The 13,107-nt window shown below is 46.2% G+C and overlaps 1 long non-coding RNA gene across 2 annotated transcripts; it reads right to left on the minus strand.

Moving 5' to 3' along the window:
* Nucleotides 1-1,460: 1,460 nt before the first annotated feature.
* Nucleotides 1,461-10,389, minus strand: LOC115894193. 2 transcript variants are annotated; one of them, XR_004054208.1, is made up of 3 exons: nt 10,234-10,389; nt 8,555-8,742; nt 1,461-2,750 (listed from the first exon to the last, which is right to left on the minus strand). It is a non-coding gene; the product is annotated as an uncharacterized LOC115894193 (long non-coding RNA). The 2 variants fall into 2 exon arrangements; XR_004054207.1 differs by lacking the exon at nt 1,461-2,750 and adding an exon at nt 4,546-5,770.
* Nucleotides 10,390-13,107: the final 2,718 nt, after the last annotated feature.

The following is a 13,107-nucleotide window of genomic DNA, read 5'->3' on the forward strand; positions in this document are numbered from 1 at the left end:
TTGTAAGGAAAGATACTGAAGCCAAAACAAGAAATAGAAAGGAAGTCATGTTTGGGTCAAAGTAAGAAGAGTTAGAGAGGAAAGAAGAGGAAAAAATTTGGGATCTTCTGGAGGGCTTGGAAATCATAAGCACACGCCAGATAAAAGGAAACAAATAAAAAGGAAGATGTAAACTCATAAAGATGTCAATTCTTCCCAAATCAATTATAGAATTTCAACTGAAGTCCAACACAAACTTTTTTTTTTTTTTTTTGGTTGGGTTTGGATTGTGTTTAGTTTTGTTTTGAACTAGATAATCTGATCTCAAAATTCCCTTGGAAGAGCAAAGGGCCAAGAATAACTGAGAAACAATTTTGAAAAAGTACAAGGTGGAAGAACTTGCCCTACCAGATATCAAGATCTATTATCAAAATATTTAGTAAAGAAGACAATATAGTCTGGGCACAGGGATAAGTAAGGGAGCAGAATAGAGGGCCCAGTCACTGGCCTGCCCATGTTTGGAAACAAGACAGGGCAGAGATGATGTTACATGCCAGTGGGGAAAGGGTGTTCTATCTGATAAATGAGTGCTAGGAGCAACTTTTATCCATATGGAAAATACAAAAGTAGATTTCTACGTTGGATCAGTCCTGGGTGAATTAAAGAACTTAAAAAAAAGCACAACTTTAAAACAGAAGATGAAGAGATAGAAAAATTCTTTGTGACTTTAAGATGAAGAGTTCATTTAAAAACACTGCAAATAAAAACTTGTGGTTCGTTTAATTTTAAAAGTGTAATGTTGACTAGTACATTAAAATTCACTTTTGTACAACAAAGGCCATGAGAACAAAGTGAAGAACAAGCCATAGGCTGGAAGATAATATTTGCAATGAATACAATATGTAAAGCAATCTCCCAAATTATTAAGAAAAAGACAACATATGGGGGAAAATGGGCAAAACTATCAATTCACAGAAGAACTCCAGAAGGTCAATAAAAATATAAAAAGATGCTTACTCTCACTATTAAAGAAATACAAATCCAAACAACAATGAGATACCATTCACACCCACCAGATAGCAAAAGTATATGTCAATGCCAAGTGTTAGGAAAGATGTTAAATCATGGAGTCTCATTCACTGCTAGTGGAACTGTAAGTTGATCCAAGTACTCCAGAGAGCAATTTGGCAACAACTAATACAGCTGAAGATGATCATGTCCAGAAATTCCACTCCTAGGCATATAGTCAAGAAGACATGTATTAAGATGTTCACTGCAGTACTGGAAACAACTTAAATGTCCATCAACAAGAGAATAGATAATTAAATTGTATTCTAGTTATACAATGGAATACAACACAGTATGTGTCAGCATAGATACAAATCTCACAATTGCAATGCTAAAGGAGAAATGAACATTGCAGAAGATAATGATACTATAGATATGATTATACACTATATAAAGTTTAAAAGCCTGCATAATAATACTTTGCAATGTTTGTGATACATAAAAAATGTAGTAAAAATAGTAAAAATGCATGAAGATGATTAACACTGATCTCAAAACAGTGCTTAGCTCTGGGAAATGAGGGAAGAAAATGGGATGAGGGAGGTGTACAGAGAGGAACTCAATTGTTTTGCTGGTATTTACTTTCTTCGAAGTAAAAAGACATGAAGCAAATAAGGCAATATGTTAATATTTGCTGAAGCCGATGTGGCCATCATTCGTGCTACCCACCAAATATTTCCGGCTCTCGGCCTACCAGGCCCATCGTAGGATTCCATTTCCCCACCCACTTTGAATAAGGAGCAGCCTAGAGATTTGCCTTGGCCAATGAAATGTGACTGGAATTGACTTATGTTTCTGGCCTCCTGAGCCAGTGCACAAAAACTTTGGCAAACATGGCAGCCCAGAGACAAAGCTTCTGTCCTCCCCAGTCCCTGAGCGAGCATGACACCCCCAGGCAACCCTAGAAGGATGGGAGGATGAGTGGGAGACGAGTACTGTCAGCCACTGAGGTTTGGGGGTTGTTTGTTACTGCAAGTCTACCCTAGAGAATAGAGCTGGAAAACGGGTCCACTCCTATTCACTGGATCAGTCTCTGATTTTATCTACATGTTGAAATATTACCAAAAAAATTTGTAATATTTTTAAATTGGACTGGGTTTCTATTTCTTCGTTCACAAAAATTCTCTGTACTGGCCTGCACAAGGCCCCTCTCTTAATTTATTAACTTTTGTGTTTTCAAAAAGTACCTCTGACTTGGGATGGAAGCAATGTGGAACTGTAGGAGCCTCTTGGTAAGAAGGATGAATGGCGGAAATCATTGATTAAGCCCAGATTTCTGGGTGAGCCCAGATTTCCTCCAGTGCTGTCTGCTACCATTTCCCATCAATTCGGGGAGCCAGAAACCCAATGAGAAAATCTTAGCTTTTCTCCAGAGAAATGTAAGCAAGAATTTTGATGAATGCAACTGTCGTTGATTCTTTGTATGGCTTTTAGAAGGATCATTTCACCCTTTGTTTCCAGTTCTCTGCAGTTCACCTCTGGGAGAAATGTCAAGAAAACTTTCCCACACCTCATGGCTTCCAGGTTCCTTTTTAGTGCTGCCTGCAAGGCCCACAGGGAATAAAAGCCCCAGCAGGAGGAGGAGGGGCAGCATGGTGGGAGAAGGAAGAGAAACTCCGTTCTTGGCCAGTTGTGCTCCGTACTGTGCAGACACACAGGCAGCGCCTGGAAGTCACCGAGAAATGCAATGCCTTTGAGAAGTTCTGTGGAAAGAATGACATCATGACCAATCACTCCCCCACCCCACCTTTTTTCCAGTGGGAGTGAGAAATAAATAGACTGACACATTTTCCAGTCAGGGAGCCATTCTGGACAGCACGTTTACCTTGGCACAGGAGCTCAGGTGGGGCTGTGAGAAACCTTATCTGTGCTTGCCTGGTAAACAAGGAGCCTGCAATCTCCCAGGAGTCTTGGCCACTGAGCAGGTGACCGCAGGAGGCAGGTGAGCAGAGCAGGTGAGCAAGGTGAGCTCCGGGCCCAGGAGCACGCTGTGTTAGGTAAATATTGCCCTAACTTGATTGATGGACTCACTAACTGTCTGTTTGTTGCCAAGAGAAATGCCATCACCACCAAATTCAAAGGTAAAATTCCTGTCCCTTAAATCTAGGGTTCTCAAACTGTCATGTGTTACTAGGTCACCCAGGAAATGCCATTTAAATGCAGGTTCTGATTCAGCAGGTTGGGATGGCTGAGAAAATTGCCTTTCTAACAAGCGGCTGGTGATGCCGGGGGTGGTGGTATGTGGACCACTCTCTGAATTTGCAAAGTCTTAATGCTCAGATGATGGTATGCATTTTACACAGTCAAAATAGTTACTGATTAAGGAGCACTGATGCAGGTTGCAGGTGCTGTACCAGATGTTTGCTATCATCTAACTCTTCACACCAACTCTGCAAGGTGGGTGTTATTATCCCCGCCCTGCCCCCACCCTTTGGCTGGCAAGGAAATTGAAGCTAAGAGAGGTTAATTCATGCATTATATGTGTAATTTCCAAAAGATTTCCTTGCTACCTTCCCTCCTTTCACAGTGATCTGACATAACCCAAAGACAAAAGATAATAAACGCCTGTGGTAGAGACGGGCATTGTCTGCTGGTGGTGATCGGCCCTCTTGGCACCTGGAAATGAGTAATTTCATCTGTACATTGTCAGGGCCAAGCTCAGGAATTCAGAAATCCTGGTTATCAACGTTTGGCCTAGGAGGTCCTCTCTTCAAAAGAGAGTTCCTCCAAAAGGGGGACAAGACTGGTTTTCAGATCCCTCTGGTGCTGATGTGTTCACCCCTAGGACATACAGTTGGAGAAAGTTATTAATACCAGGAGGAGTTTCTTTGATGTGTCAGCTTGGAAAGAATGCCTCGTAAAGGCCATTCAGAACTCCAGGAGAACAACAAAACCAAAAAAGCCCCAGCTCGTGGAAATATCAAAGTGAAGGCAATTATAACCAGACTGACCCACCTGGAGGTATTTAACTACCTTGAAGAACTGTGGTGTGTCCTTGCAAAACCCAGGCAGCTTCCACGTAGAAACTTGAGTCATGTCTGGATCACAAGGAGTGAGGCGGCCTGACTGGCTGACCCTGGCCACTCATTATCATCAGGAAAACGTGAGGACAATGTGATACTCTTCCTCCAGCCCCTTGGAAGACCTGAATTTTGGTGACCACTCAACAAGTCAGGCTGCTCCAGGGCCCCATTAACATTACAACCTCATTCCTGGTGGTGCCAAGATGCAGCCATGATTTGTGGCTGTATGATTTTTTTTTTTTTTTTTTGAGACGGAGTCTCGCTCTGTCACCCAGACTGGAGCGCAGTGGCCAGATCTCAGCTCACTGCAAGCTCCGCCTCCCGGGTTCACGCCATTCTCCTGCCTCAGCCTCCCAAGTAGCTGGGACTACAGGCGCCGCCACCTCGCCCGGCTAGTTTTTTTGTATTTTTAGTAGAGACGGGGTTTCACCGTGTTAGCCAGGATGGTTTCGATCTCCTGACCTCGTGATCCGCCTGTCTCGGCCTCCCAAAGTGCTGGGATTACAGGCTTGAGCCACCGCGCCCGGCCTGGCTGTATGATTTGTATTGCCATGATTTGTATTGCAGCGTGGGGAGGCCAGATTTGGGCCCTCCTGGAAGTCCATGGCAACTCCATCCCTGGGAAGTTGTTGCACAGAAGAAAATACAGCACCAAGTCCCAAGACAAACTGAAGGCCTCCAAAGAAGACATATGTAATTTTGTTCTTTACATTTTACATCTTCGCAGAAAGTATTCAAGTTTACAAAAACCACATAAAATAGAACAAAGTTTAAAAAATAGAATATAGAGGGAAAGGAAAAATAATAGATAACAGAGGATAAAGTCCAGTGTGGCTACTATCTTATTGCTGTAAGCTCCTGTATACTTTCAAATCCAGCACTGACTTCCCAACCCACAAAGCAAAAGTTCAAGAAATGCACGTGTAGCACTGCACCCATGATAAGAAAAACCAGGCAGCTGCTGTAGAGAAGCACATCTACTCCCGATGCTGAGGCTCCCCATGGGGCCTCATGAGAAAGAATTGGAAGACGCAGTGGAAGGCCACCGAGAACATCCCCAACAACAGCCCTACCGTACATCATAGGGAGTTTCCCGGGCTGGAGTTTCCTGAGATGGTTCCTGTGACATCCCAGTGCAGGCTACTGGCCATGCCAATGCCTGGTCCAGCGAGAACAATTATAGGAGACTCCAGAATGACCTCTGCTGAGCTGGCTTACTCCTAGGACAAAACTCAGAGGAAAGAAACTGCTTTGGGAATCTGAGGGGCCCTGCCTCTCTGGGAATCTGAATTCAGGCTTCTCCCCAGGTCTTGTGCCAGCTTTGCTCTTTGCTTTGGGAGGGAGTCCTTAGGGTTTCCAGCAAAGCTGCAGTCATTGAAGACAGAGGCATAGCACATAGCCCATGCACAGGCCAGGCCCATGGTCTTCCCATCGCAACCTCTGGCCACAGAGTGGTCTCCAGTCAAGCGAGGCCGAGGAGAAAGAGGGACTAAGTGCTGGTCCTGGGTTCACCAGTCACTGACTGTGGGAACTTGGGAAAGACAACTCCTCTCTGTGGGCCTTAGTTCTGTCGCCTGTGAAGGGGAGCAGACGAGCTACTATCTGATCTGTCTTTTCGTGAGGATCCTCCTGGTTGCAGAGCTCTTCAGTGCATGGCAAGCTGAAGACAGGCAATGAAGCAGGGCTGGAAGTGTTGGAGTCTGTGGAAGACATGAAATGTGTCACCCAGATCCCCCTTCTACGGAGGGCCTGCTGCCCAGCTGCGGGTGTGGAACCAGCAGCCTGCCTCCAGCTCTTTGTTCCTTCAAAGTCTGCCACGGCTGCAGAGAGCTGCCTCCCATAAGACCATGCCCTCCCAGGATAGCCCATGCTGTGGATTGAGTGCAGCAGGGGAATAAAGGCCCAGCCACTTTGTCCCTGTGCAGATCACTCTGAGAGGTAATATTAGCTCCAAAACTCCTCACGGAATTGGCCAAAATTTGTTGAGCCTGCATTTCAGTTAGACTTCTTTTTCTTTCTTTTTTTTTTTTTTTTATTATACTTTATGTTCTAGGGTACATGTGCACAACTTGCAGGTTTGTTACATATGTATACATGTGCCATGTTTGTGTACTCACCCATTAACTCGTCATTTACATTAGGTATATCTCCTAATGCTATTCCTCCCCCCACCCCACGACAGGCCCCAGTGTGTGATGTTCCCCTTCCTGTGTCCAGGTGTTCTCATTGTTCAATTCCGACCTATGAGTGAGAACATGTGGTGTTTGGTTTTCTGTTCTTGTGACAGTGTGCTGAGAATGATGGTTTCTAGCTGCATCCATGTCCCTACAAAGGACATGAACTCATCCTTTTTAATGGCTGCATAGTATTCCATGGTGTACATCTGCCACATTTTCTTAATCCAGTCTATCATTGATTGACATTTGGGTTGGTTCCAAGTCTTTGCTATTGTGAATAGTGCTGCAATAAACAAACGTGTGCATGTGTTTTTATAGCAGCATGACTTATAATCCTTTGGGTATATACCCAGTAATGGGATGGCTGGGTCAAATGGTATTTCTAGTTCTAGATCCTTGAGGAATCGCCACACTGTCTTCCACAATGGTTGAACTAGTTTAGTCCCACCAACAGTGTAGAAGTGTTCCTATTTCTCCACAGCCTCTCCAGCACCTGTTGTTTCCTGACTTTTTAATGATCGCCATTCTAACTGGTGTGAGATGCTATCTCATTGTGGGTTTGATTTGCATGTCGCTGATGGCGAGTGATGAGCATTTTTTCATGTGTCTGTTGGCTGCATATATGTTTTCTTTTGAGAAGTGTCTGTTCATATCCTTTGCCCACTTTTTGATGGTATTGTTTGATTTTTTTTCTTGTAAATTTGATTGAGTTCTTTGTAGGTTCTGGATATTAGCCCTTTGTCAGATGAGTAGATTGCAAAAGTTTTCTCCCATTCTGTAGGTTGCCTGTTCACTCCGTGGTAGTTTCTTTTGCTGTGCAAAAGCTCTTTAGTTTAATTAGATCCCATTTGTCAATTTTGGCTTTTGTTGCCATTGCTTTTGGTGTTTTAGACATGAAGTCCTTGCCCATGCCTATGTCCTGAATGGTACTGCCTAGATTTTCTTCTAGAGTTTTTATTCTACCCAAGCCAGCTTCTTCCTTCTTCTTTGCACAGGTGTTGGTCCCAAAACCTGTCTTGGCATCTGCTTCTGAAGAACCCAATCTGCAACAGAAGCCAAGCACCCAAGCACAAAGACTTGCCTGGCCTATGATCTTTGGAACAAACACCTGAGCCACCGTGGACCCAAGAGCTAGAGAAACAACCAGCATGGATGGTCTGCCAGCACCGCTGGCCACAGCTGCTACTCAGTGGCCGTTCATCACATGGGAAAGGGACATGACCCTCTTCTCCCCAAACCAGCCCCCTCTTGGCTTTGTTTTTCCAGCAGATGATGTCAGTTTTCCAGTCACCCAAGCTCAAGATCTCCAAGCCTTTCCCAAGTTCCTTTCCCTTCTGCTCCTACATCTGAACAGTTGCTAAGTTTTGAAACTCTACCTTTGCATACACCACCTCCCTCATGGGCTACTGCAGCAACCGCACGAGGACCCCTCCCTCCTTACTATAAGATGCTCATCCCTGGTGCAGGTCCTGTCACTGTGATTCCTGCTGGCACTCCCCACCATATGGGTCACTGCTCTGTGGAAGGAAGGAATGACAAATTGGAGTCACACCTGTTTCCCCGAAGTCATTGGGAGGTGTTCGTTGCTGCTGTTAGAAATACCCAAACACAAACAAAAGGTGGTAAAACAATGTGAATTGGATGAGAACCTTCTGCTTCTGTTTGGATTGAGGTCAGTGTTACTTCCTTAGCGTAGACCCAGAAAACAGAGCACTTGTTCAACTGAGGAGATGCCCCTGGCACGTAAGTGAATGTGCTTGTATGGACATGTGGAGGTCTCAAGAACAAAAGAAGAGCTGGGCAACATGCTGGCACTTGATACCCAGGTGTTTCTTAATGTTCCTGTTGAACAAATAGCTGCAAAATGCTGAAGGAAATGCCCGCTTCCCTATGTACAGAGGGCTAGCTGCGAAGTTAGGGCACCATACATTCTAGTCGAAAGAGGACTAGTATAACCTCCCCATTAGGCCACACAAATGCCACAGCTGTGTACATGTAGCCAAGGTGTCAGCAAGGTGTCAACAAATACTCTAAAATGTGCTGGAAAGAGAGAGGGATGGAATATCAACCATTCTATCTGGCATCATTCTCTGCTAAGAGAACAGGCTTGGCCTCTCAGAAACCAAGAGAGGGCTTTGCTGCCTTTGCTATGTTTTCCTGTTAACCAGCAACAACATGAAATCATTAATTTGGGTTTCCCTTTCCCTTCTTTTTACTGTTCTTCAAGTAGGCCCAATAGAGGATAATTTACTACTGCACTTTTCTGTCAAGGAAGCTGAATGTTTGTCATGGTTGCACAATACTTACTGCGCCATAAGCGGAAGGCAGGAAATATCAGGTCCATTTTACAGAGAAGCAAACTGAGCCCCAATAAGTGAAAGGAACTGGTGGTTCTCTTATTAAGAATGCCTGGCAGCCTCATATCTGGTGTTTAATCCATTTACTTTCTTCTTTTTAAATGGAGAAATTACTAAGCATCGTGGAGGATTAGGGTCCTGGAGATGAAGGCAATAAAATGAGGATAACGTTGGTGAGTGGGTATGAAGGTGCCCTCTCTAGGGTGCAAGTGGAAGCCGAGTGGGTCAACGCTTTTATTGGTACAACCTGCAACCATCCCAGATGAAATAATCGGGTGATATCATTCCCACCTGTTTGTCATTGGTAGCCCCCCCCCCCCCACCGCCCCCACCCCTGGGAAGACTCAAATACACAGAACATTCTAGCTTTTTGCAGTAATAATATCACGGGCATTAAAGAAGAAGATTAGAGGCCGGGCGTGGTGGCTCAAGCCTGTAATCCCAGCACTTTGGGAGTCCGAGACGGGTGGATCGCGACGTCAGGAGATCGAGACCAACCTAGCTAACACAGCGAAACCTTGTCTCTACTAAAAAACACAAAAAACTAGCCGGGCGAGTTGGTGGGCGCCTGTAGTCCCAGCTACTTGGGAGGCTGAGGCGGGAGAATGGCGTAAACCCAGGAGGTGGAGCTTGCAGTGAGCTGAGATCCAGCCACTACACTCCAGCCTGGGCGACAGAGCGAGACTCTGTCTCAAAAACAAAAAACAAAAAAAAAAAAAAAAAAAAAAAAAAAAAAAAAAGAAGAAGAAGAAGAAGAAGAAGATTAGAAAACAGCTTCAGGTGCATCACCTTCTGTCTTTCTTGTGTTCCTTTCTAAGAGGAGGCCTGGACGAGAATGAACAAGAAAGCCAGGCACTCACTCAGGAAAGTGCAAGCCAAGGCTCCTACCTGGCTGTGCCTCTGAAATCACCCATCCAGGGCCCTTGGTGAGGCTAGGAGGTGTGGGTGGCCAGTTGCCCCACCATCTGCAGCACTTGGGGGTAGTAGGGCCACCGGCTCTGCCTGAGGCCAAAATTTGCCACACTGGCTGCTCACTGGGCTCTGAAACCCTGCATGTAAACCACCCCTGCAGCCTCAGCAAGCATGTGGAAAAGTCTTTCTGCTGTCATGACTTGTCCTGGCTTTTGCTGAGACTCATACAGGACTTACACCCCTGGGCAGGGGTGCTGAGTACCCAGGGTCTCTTTGGTCTAAAGCTCTGTCCCTTGGAAAGAAAGAAAGGAAGGGAGGGAGGGAGGGAGGGAGGGAGGAAGGAAGGAAGGAAGGAAGGAAGGAAGGAAGGAAGGAAGGAAGGAAGGAAGGAAGGAAGGAAGGAAGGAAGGAAGGAAGGAAGGGGAAGGAAATGGTATGCCCAGATCTTTTTTCCCTCTTCCATAGATCAGTGGAGTTAAACCGCTAAAAGTGCTATGATCACATTAGATCTAGGGACAATAACTCCAATCAGATCCCTCCAGAACTGTGATGGACAAGGAAAGTCACCTCACAGTGTGCCCACTGGATGCACCCACCCCAGCCCTTCCAGGTGGTTCCCCCTTTCTCTCTCTCATCATGACATGGTTTCCCCTCAGGCTTCTACCATCAACCATCAATCTGTCTTCAGGACCAGAGGCTTTCCTGTTACCCACTTACCCTGTCTGCAGTGGCACCGTGAAACTGAGGCCTTTGAGGTGCTGCCTGCATGTCATTCTCACAATAGTGTGAATTCATTTGTCAGATCAAGTTCTCTTGCCTGGCAGCTGCCTGGGCTTAGAGAGCTGCAGGATGGAAGTTTCAGTGGAAAAGAAAAGAGTGGTTTTGGGGCTTTGGAGGCTGTTATGAAGCGAGTGTGGGGCTTCCTGAGTTCAGTGGGTGCCTGGGGCCCACTGAAGAGAAGTGTGAAACAAGAGGGGTTGGAAAGGGGAAGTCTCAAAAGACAAATTTCACATACATGAAATTTGACCTACTTAACACTTCTGCTGAGGCCCCACCTGGCTGGAAGAGAAATGCTGATATTAGCTCAAATAACATAGAGGTGAGGGAACCTGGATTGATTTGGCTAATGGAAGTAACAGACTTTTCTTTCTGCTAGAAATTGTGTGCACAGTCCCTTCCACAGAGCATGAGGCCTTTTCCTCACGAAGAGTTATTCCCTTCAGCATGTAGACTTGGAGTCACGGGAGTGCCTCTCCCAAGGTCTAGAATAGATACTGCTGCTGCCCACCCCTAGTTCCTGGGACACACCTGGCCCTTTCTGACCCCTACACCTTGGCCAATGGTGTTCTGCTGGCAGGACTGCCCTTCTCTAGCTTCTCCCCATCCTTTGAGTCCAGCTCAGTTGCCATCCCTTCCCTTTAGCTATTCCTGCTACCATTCTTTCAACAGATATTCCGAGTGCCTGCTAGATGCCAGGAACTCTTCCAGTGGTGGTGACACAGTAATACACAAAACAGACCCACGCCTTGCCCTCGAGAGCTTCTCTTCTGTCAGTCAGCACCCCTCTCCCAGTCCCTTTGCCCAGGACCGAACTAATCATATCCTCTCCCATGCTCAAGTGAGTCTACTGCAGCAGTTATTGTATGGTATCAGAGAGAGTGGCATCTTGGTTCCCTGGTTCCCCAGTGCCTAATGCCTTGCCAAGCACCAGAGGCAGTCTCTCATTTCTTTAAAAAAGAAACTCAGGGGTAGCAATTTGCATAGGAAGGGCAGAGGCCAGGGGACTTACCTCAAAATGCACTTGCTAGCATGTGTGACAGTTCTACTTAGTTTTGTGATTTTTTTTTTTTTTTTGAGACAGAGTCTTGCTCCACTGCCCAGGCTGGAGGGCAATGGTGCAATCTCAGCTCACGGCAACCTCTGCCTCCCGGGTTCAAGTGATTCTCCCTGCCTCAGCCTCCCAGAATAGCTGGGATTACAGGCGCCCACTACCACGCCTGGCTAAGTTTTGTATTTTTAGTAGAGACGGGGTTTCGCCATGTTGGCCAGGCTGATCTCGAACTCCTGACCTCAGGTGATCCGCCCACCTCCGCCTCCCAACGTGCTGGGATTACAGGCGTGAGCCACCGTGACCAGCCTTAGTTTTGTGATTCTTTGAGGGGATCACTAATGCAGTTTAGGGAATTTGTCTTACAGCTACAGTGACCTTGCAGGCATGCTACCATCACACAGACTGTGGTTATCTGGGATGGTTACAGGGAGTTATGGAGACAGAAGAAAACTAAAGGTCTCCTAAGCTGATTCCTTGGAAATGCCAGCACCTCTCTGGTACACAGTGGGTACGAATGCCTGTTAGAATTGTGGTTGAGAGGGCAGGAGGGTGTAACATGGATCCAGCTATCTGATCCTGAGGCTGGGTGCCATGTGGGTGTGAAGTACACCAGGGGCTCCAGCCAGCAAGTGCTAGCTCGGGTTACAGTTAGGGAGCTGGCAGAGTGTTCAGGCTGCTCTCCGGTGCATAACACGCAGCTTGCTCCTCCAAGAAGAGCAACAACACAGCTGCCCCTGGAGGAAGTTAGCAGCATCCTGTGTACTTGAAAAGAAAACCGAAAGTATTTCTCTTCACAAGAAACTATTGTGTTTCCCTCTTTCTTCATAATCCTCCCCCATTCCCCACCGCCCCAGGTATGATGGAGTTTCTCTGGTCCAGAGTTGTGGGTAAAATAGCAGGAGACGTGGACAAAGTGGTACGAAGGGAGTTTGTGCTGGGCTGTGGTCCGTGCTGTTTGTCTAACTCAGGGAAGGTATCAGCCTATACCCCAAGGAGGACTCTGCTATTCGATCTGCATCCTGGTGATAGTAACCTCTCTTTTCTGGCTGTTGAAGTGCATTCCTGTGCGGATGTGGAAAGAGAGAAAGCAAGATACAGCCAGGGCTAGGACAGGAATGTGAGTATTTCCTTAATTGGACATGAGAGCCTTGAACTGATTCCAGTTGGAGTGTTTTCTTTTAGGGCCTGGACCCTAAAGATTTCATACAGTTTTCTTTGTCAGAAAAATCCCTTTGGTTCAAAGGCCCCTTGATAGAAATAAAGAAAAAGCCAGGACTGAATTTCTTTGATATTTGGGAAGGCAAGAGTTTATGAGCTGCCAGATCTCAGGCTTCTTTCGGGGGCAATGAAAGGATTCTGGACTGAAGGATGAAGGCACCTCCTGCGCTGCCACATGGGAAGAGGGGCCACTCGCTATAGGGTGGGCTGCAGAGCCCCGATGGTAAGGACATAAAGCACTTTTTTCTTGACGCTTTATAGAAGCAACTTATCTCAGCCCTACTAGACCCTGAGGCCTAAAAGAGAGACTTCTATTGCCTGCTTTTATTGCTTTCCATGTTTCAGACCCAGAGAGGTCAACCCACTTGCCTGAGGACTTACAGCAAAGTAAGTCAAAAGGCTGGAGGATTTTGTCTGGTAGGTTCAGGTTGCTTTGTGTTGTTGACTGCTAACTCACTGATGACCAAAATAGGAGGTTCACACTCTCGGGCCTCATTCATTCTCTGTGTGGCCAGTACCCAGCTAGGTACTTCCTGGGAGGC

This window comes from Rhinopithecus roxellana, chromosome 17, assembly GCF_007565055.1.
Source record: "Rhinopithecus roxellana isolate Shanxi Qingling chromosome 17, ASM756505v1, whole genome shotgun sequence".
In the NCBI taxonomy this organism is placed as follows: Eukaryota; Metazoa; Chordata; class Mammalia; order Primates; family Cercopithecidae; genus Rhinopithecus; species Rhinopithecus roxellana.